At 44.0% G+C, this 6,548-nt stretch overlaps 3 non-coding genes across 3 annotated transcripts; 2 read left to right on the top strand and 1 right to left on the bottom strand.

Annotated features, from left to right (window-relative positions):
* Nucleotides 1-539: 539 nt before the first annotated feature.
* Nucleotides 540-611, top strand: TRNAD-GUC (transfer RNA aspartic acid (anticodon GUC)). The gene has a single exon. It is a non-coding gene; the product is annotated as a tRNA-Asp (tRNA).
* A 108-nt stretch (nt 612-719) lies between these two features.
* TRNAD-GUC (transfer RNA aspartic acid (anticodon GUC)) lies at nt 720-791 on the bottom strand. The gene has a single exon. It is a non-coding gene; the product is annotated as a tRNA-Asp (tRNA).
* A 449-nt stretch (nt 792-1,240) lies between these two features.
* Nucleotides 1,241-1,312, top strand: TRNAW-CCA (transfer RNA tryptophan (anticodon CCA)). Its single transcript has one exon. It is a non-coding gene; the product is annotated as a tRNA-Trp (tRNA).
* The last annotated feature ends 5,236 nt before the right edge of the window (nt 1,313-6,548 follow it).

The following is a 6,548-nucleotide window of genomic DNA, read 5'->3' as shown; positions in this document are numbered from 1 at the left end:
AGTCAGCAAAGTAAATATAGTTCCTTGTCTAATGTCACTGTCATACAAAATTACAACCATGTTTCTGCTGACCGGGTCAGCATCAAGCCAGATGGTCAGACCATGTCCTTCTGCCTTTTACTCTCAAATCTCAAAGTAGCTGGTTTCCATTTCCCTCGTTCCTTTTTTAGGTAGGTAAGGAGCAGGTGCTCCGGTTCCTTCACCTCAAGGACTGCTGACTCCAGCACTTCTCAGGTTCCCGTAAAAAGAAACTCTGCGTGAACGAGATGCAGAACTACAAACGCAAAGACACCCGAGCTGCCGGCGCTGCTCCGCTCCCCCCGCCTCCAGCCGGGCACTTCCCGCCCGCGGCAATTTCCAGCGATCCGTGCCCGCAGCTCCGCGTGCGGCTGCGCGGCGGGGCCGCGGCGGGGCGGGTGTGTGCGGAGCTGTCCCTGTCCCCATGAGCTGTCCCTATCTCTGTCCCGCTCCCCCCCAGCCCCACCCGCGCCCCGGGCGGAGCGGGAGCCGCCCCGGCGGGGGGAGAGGAGAATCCCAGCTCCTCGTTAGTATAGTGGTGAGTATCCCCGCCTGTCACGCGGGAGACCGGGGTTCGATTCCCCGACGGGGAGAGCTGCGCTCGCGCGCTCATTTTTATTGCTCCGCCCCGCGCGAGACATTTTTATGACGCGGGCGGCAAAAGGCTCCGCCCGTCGGGCGGAAAAAGAATACTCTGCGGCCTCCCCGTCGGGGAATCGAACCCCGGTCTCCCGCGTGACAGGCGGGGATACTCACCACTATACTAACGAGGAACTGCCTTGTGAGAGCTGGCTGCGGAACTGGTTTTAGCAGTAAATCCGCACAACCACGTCCCTTCTGGTGGATTATCAATGCTGTGCTGTGGGCGGAGGGACAGCAGGGGCGACCTCCGGCAGCGGGAGCATGGACCCACGAGCCTGCGTAGGGCGGCAACGGCGCGGGAGGCGAGCTCGGCACCACCAGAGAGCGAGAGCGGAAGACCCTTGCTGCTGCGGACCACTAGTGGGGGTGTGGGTGGGGAGAGGTGGCGTGCTTGCGCGGGAAGGCGGTAACGGAGCAGTGCCGAAGCAGAGGGGCCAGCGCAGGGGTGCGGCGGCGGACGGGCAGGGTCTGGGGCCGCGTCGGCCCAACCCGCCCCTGCCCTGCCCCTCCGGCAAAGGGGCTGCACTGCCGGCGGCCCCGGCGGCCGAGTTGTAAGGCTCTGATTGCCAGCGCTTAGCAAGACCTCGTGGCGCAACGGTAGCGCGTCTGACTCCAGATCAGAAGGCTGCGTGTTCGAATCACGTCGGGGTCATTAGATTTTTCCCCTTTTGTCAGCTTTTACCGCCTTCCTCGCGCCTGAAACCGAGGAACGTTATTGCTGGTTGGCGTTTTTTAATGTTTTCCCCTACAGCTTAAGGTCTCCTCTTTTGCTTGAGGCTGAGAGGGCAGCGCGACACAGAGGATAAAACGAGGGTCAAGGCAAGATCCCATTGGATAAAATTGTAATTGTTTTGTTTATGGCCTTTGTGTGTATTGGACTGTTGGATTACATGCTTAAACACAAAAGGCAAGAATGTGTCAAAGGTTTACTTTATTAAGGCAGCCGACTCTGTGGAAATTATGAGAAAGCTTCAGAAAGTTGCATAAAAAGAGTAACTTTCAATTTTAAAGGGGACAGAGGCCCCAAAAATGGAGATAGCATGTTTTCAGGACAGAAATTCACATAACAAGGAGTAAAAGTAAAGGCAGAAGCAGCAAACGGTCTGATGGAGCCAAGAGTTCAGAGAGATCTTGAGAACCCCACAGAAGAATGAAACCCTGAGAGGGAGAGAGAGGGGACCAGGGTGCCGGTGGGGGGAACCCTCGAGGGTGATGGGGGTAGGCTGCAGAACAGAAGAGCTTTCTCAGAGTAGCTATTTCCACATGCTGAGATTGACAGGTACCCATGGCAGAAAGGCACAGAGGGGACTTAGCTTTGATTTAGACATGAGATAGCAAGTCTTACTTTAGTGATTTAGACGGACTGGAAAGTTTGACACTTGATGAAATTTAAATGGGAGGAAAACAATCATTTGTCAAGGGCCTCAATTGAGAGAGAATGCCAGAGATACAATTCTCACTTTGTAAGACTGATTACTAGTGTTGTAAACCACAGAAGAAAATGAATACAGGAGTCTTGGAAATCATACTCAGCAGACTCCACAAATTATTTGGGGGTTATTAAACGAAATACATTGGCTTTTACAGGCTATTGTTTGTTCTATATACCCTTAAAACCTTTTAAATACAGAAATTCTGGATCTTCCTTAAGTGATTGGTTGCAGTACTTTGCTCTTCTTATGACTACAAAATTAGCATATGTAGTTTAACCCTGATGTCTCTTTTACCTTGACTTAAATCCAGCCCTCATGTCATTGCACTGGAGAACAGTTTCTCACTTCCTTTTTATAGGTACTTCTTACATATTTGAAATTTGTTATGCCTCTCTATAGATGTTCCAGCATAACAGACTATGCTTCTGGGCCTCTGATTATTTTATCGCTTGCCTCTGGAGCCTTTCCAAACCAGCTGCATTTTTAAGCGCTCAGAACTGGTCACAATATTTCAGCTGACTCAGATTTTACCAGGTCTGAATGGACAAGGAGGATTGCCTCACATGTTGTGCTGACAGGAATTCCACTTAATGTGGTTAGTCCTTTTTTTCTTTAATGCACAGTCTGTTAGATGGATGCATTTTCTATGAGATGCATCATCTGTTAGATGTTTCCCTGGTCCAACATAGTACCTTATCTCTCAGCCTCACCACCCACCAGAGAGCTGGATGTAAGAAGTGGCAGCAATCTGTTTGCATTCCTGTACCTCTGCCAAAGCAGGTGCCCCGCTCTAAACATTCCAGATTGTTGCCAGACAATATCTCTGGCTTGCAGTAAGGGTAATATCTGCTTATAGGAGTCAAAGTTTTCAGAGTGTGGTTTGCACTAGTATACCTGACATGTGCAGGTTGTCACAAAACAGTCCATCTCGCTCTGCCCTGCCCATCCCTGCCTGTGCATTTCCCTCCTTACACTTGGATCACATCTTGCAATGCCATTGCAGCAGCTGCCAGCTCAGCATGAGAATCTGGTGGCACAACTCCTAGTTCCAACACAGGAAAAGCACCAGGAGCACATGGCCTGGGACAGGATAGAGCAGGATCATCCCCTTTGGCAGCAACCACAAATACTAGTGGTTCAGTTTAAGATTTTGTCAGCTGTTTTTTGGGAGGAGAGGTCACTGTCCCTAAATCAAAATCATTTAGTTATGTTTCAAAACTAAATGAAAGAACTAAATGTGCCTTAGCTACCTACAAACTCTCCCACTCAATTTCCTATTGGTGAAGTGGGGATAATAGTTCCCTTTGACCTTACAGATGTTTTGTCAGGGTGACTCCATTAATTCTGAGGCATCCAAGGATGCCAGGGGGGTGTTTGTCTCTCACCAGCATTTCAACAGCCCATGTGCTTCTGTGCTTTTTGTCTCTTCCTGACTTTAAAATACTGCATTTTGTAACCTGACTGTTCTCTTAACACAGTTATTTTTTCATATGGAAATGTTACTAGCTAAATATAGACAAAAACTAAAATCCACTTAAGCCTCAAAAAACAGTGGAGCTGAAATAATAGCCTATATATGGTAAATATAACTATTGTATGTGTTTGACAGAAATAAATATCCTAATAATTCTGGTTTGGAAATTATTCAGCGTAGAAAATCATCCTGAAAACTGTCCATTTCATTAAGTATGCCAGCATACTTAAACAGGAGCTGACACTTCTGTTTTTAATCCTTGTTGGTATAGGCCTTTGATTATCATAAGATCAGCAGTAAGAGGTTTTAATGCAGTTGTACAAATTTCTTTCCTTGCCTGGGCACAGCCATACAGCGCTGGGCATCCCTTTATTCACGTGTGTGTTCACTGTTTCAGGTGGCACTGGCAGAGCAGCGTTCCCACTGGCTGCCAGCTCTGGAACTGCTCTAGAAGCAATATGCTCCATTATACTAAGGCATGCTTTCTTTCTTATCACTTTTCCCTTTCTACTTCAAAACCAGACAATTCTAATGAGAAAACTAGAGTTATTTAAAAGCCACCTAATTTTTCTTAATTAATCAAGATTGTGAAAAAGAAATACTTGATTCTAGAAAGTATAGTTATTCTATGCTATAATGATTAGACAACTGCTTATTTTATTTCTAGTAAAGCTTTCCAGTTTCTATTGCATTTCTCAAAGGAAATATCATTTTTATAGTGAAACCTGCCAAGACTGAATTAATACTTCATACAGCTTTTTTACATTTCCTTGTCAGCTCAGTCTAAGACAAGAGCATGTCTGTAACTCTTGTTTTAATGCCTTTGCTATGAATTTATAGTCGTTATGTTATCTGTTGTGAGACAAATGTTACAAATGAATGCAAATTATTCATCTATACTTCATTATAGGCCATTTTCCAGACCCTCCACTTAATTTAGGTTACTTTTTTGAAAGCACATTTATAGAAAAATCATTTTTTCAGCATACTGCAACATAAACCATTTGTCTTATTTTCATGGTTGGCATTAGAGGTTAGAAATCACAAACTTAGGGAAACTCAAGCCAGAAATCTGAGACAGTTTAAAAGGTATTCAGTGTTTTCATGTCAAAGATGAATGTATGCTTGAAAAATCTCTTTCTCATGCTCAGGAAAACTAAGAAATTCCAGACATTTGGGAGGGTCCTACAAAGGAAGGATTTTTGGCTTCTCCTTTCAGCATATTTCACATTTTTAGGCAAGCTTAGAGCACTTTTTTTAACCACTGGAAATGGCCATATTCTCACAATATTTTCACATTTTTTCCTAAACTTTGCTTTTGTCAGCATTTATACTGACAAGTAGGAAACTGTAACTACCTGTTTCTCAGGTAGAGGCAGGTATTCTGGTCTTCAAAAACCAGAACTTGCAGTTAGGGGTAAACATTCAAGTACTGGAAAGCTTCACAGAAGGCATGGTAAAACAACAGTTCCATGCTCCAACGTTTACACAGCAAATTATTGAATAGGCATAGGGACCAGAGACTTCATATTTGTGGGTTTCCCCCCCACACTGTAACAACATTAGAAAGATTTTTTGAGCTCATTCATAATGAACTGGTTCCCTTCATCCCTTTGACTGCTGCCTCGTGCTACAAAACGTGACTTCCTTTTTCCTTCAAGCAGAACAAACAATAAAGGTGCAGGTGTATTAAGGTCTAATTGTGGTGACACCTGCAGGTTCCAGTGTCAATTATCATGTGTTTGCACATTTAGGTGCTTTCTTATGCTACTTTCCCTGTCTTTGCCTTGCCTGGAAGATGCCTGTTTGTCCCAAAGTGCGACAGTAACAAGTGTAGAACCAATAAAGGACAGTTTTGTGCCAAGGACTGTTAGGGACTTGGCTTCCTAGAGAAGTCTATTGCTGCAAAGAAGAGTGACACTGAAGTATTGTATCATGCTTCTTTAGGTTTGGCTGCTTTGGAAGCAACTAGAGGTAACCAATAAAAGAGTTCCATGTCAGTGCAAGGCAGTTACATCAGGGTAACAACATAATAGAGAAAGTAATCCACAATAAATACACTTTTTCTTTATAGTTGGGGAAAATAACTTTCAAAACTTTAATGGACTGTAAAGACAAACTTTAAGCAATATTAATCAGAGCCACAACTTCAGTGGCTCTACAACAACAGTACTGGAGTTTGAACAAATAGCCAAAACATATGATATGTTTCTGCTATCTTTATGCTTCTGTGCCAGTTTCATCTGACAGCTAAAGCAGAAAAACACAGAGCCAAGATAAGACAAGTCAGCCCATCCATTTGTTTTGACCAAACCTGAACTGAGTGTAACTATAGGGATTTACCACTTCATACCATATTCCTGTAGGGTTTTTTTATGCTACATTTAATGCATTAAAACCAGGCCTACCATCAGTGTAGACTTCAAGCTCAGCAGCTGTACTTCTTTCCACTCCTGAACTGTTACTCACAAGAAAAGCCAGCACCAGCTGTATTGCAGAATCTGAACAGTACAGTGAGTGGAGAATTGTGCCTGCACTAAGAAGTACTGCCAAAAAACAAGCTGCAGGGCTGTCCTACCATTATTTTCTGTGGGGATGTTAGGTGGTGACTGCACCAAATTTTTAGATTGTATTTTCACTATTAAGTTTGGTTAAAATTTCCCAGACCCAGTTCCCCCTTATGCTGCTTTAAAACATTTTAGCCTTGATATGAATTAAAGTTATTATTTTCTACATTAGTATGATAGGTGAAGAACGTCTCTAAAGTATGCTGTGCAACTAGTTCCATACCTGGAAAAGAAGCAAATTCTTAAAGGTAGAGGAAAGACTATTTCCCAAGCCACCTAAAAGCTTTTCAAGGTGAAAAATACTATCTATGCTTTAAATTAGTACTATCAATTTTGAATAGGAATTAAATTTCCTTTAAGCATTTCCAAAACACCTTTCATGTAATACCCATGTTCCTGGTAAAATTTTGGTAA

Source organism: Molothrus aeneus, chromosome 5 (assembly GCF_037042795.1).
Source record: "Molothrus aeneus isolate 106 chromosome 5, BPBGC_Maene_1.0, whole genome shotgun sequence".
Classification (NCBI taxonomy): Eukaryota; Metazoa; Chordata; class Aves; order Passeriformes; family Icteridae; genus Molothrus; species Molothrus aeneus.
The sequence above is the reverse complement of the archived record's forward strand: the minus strand, read 5'-3'. Positions and strand labels throughout refer to the sequence as shown.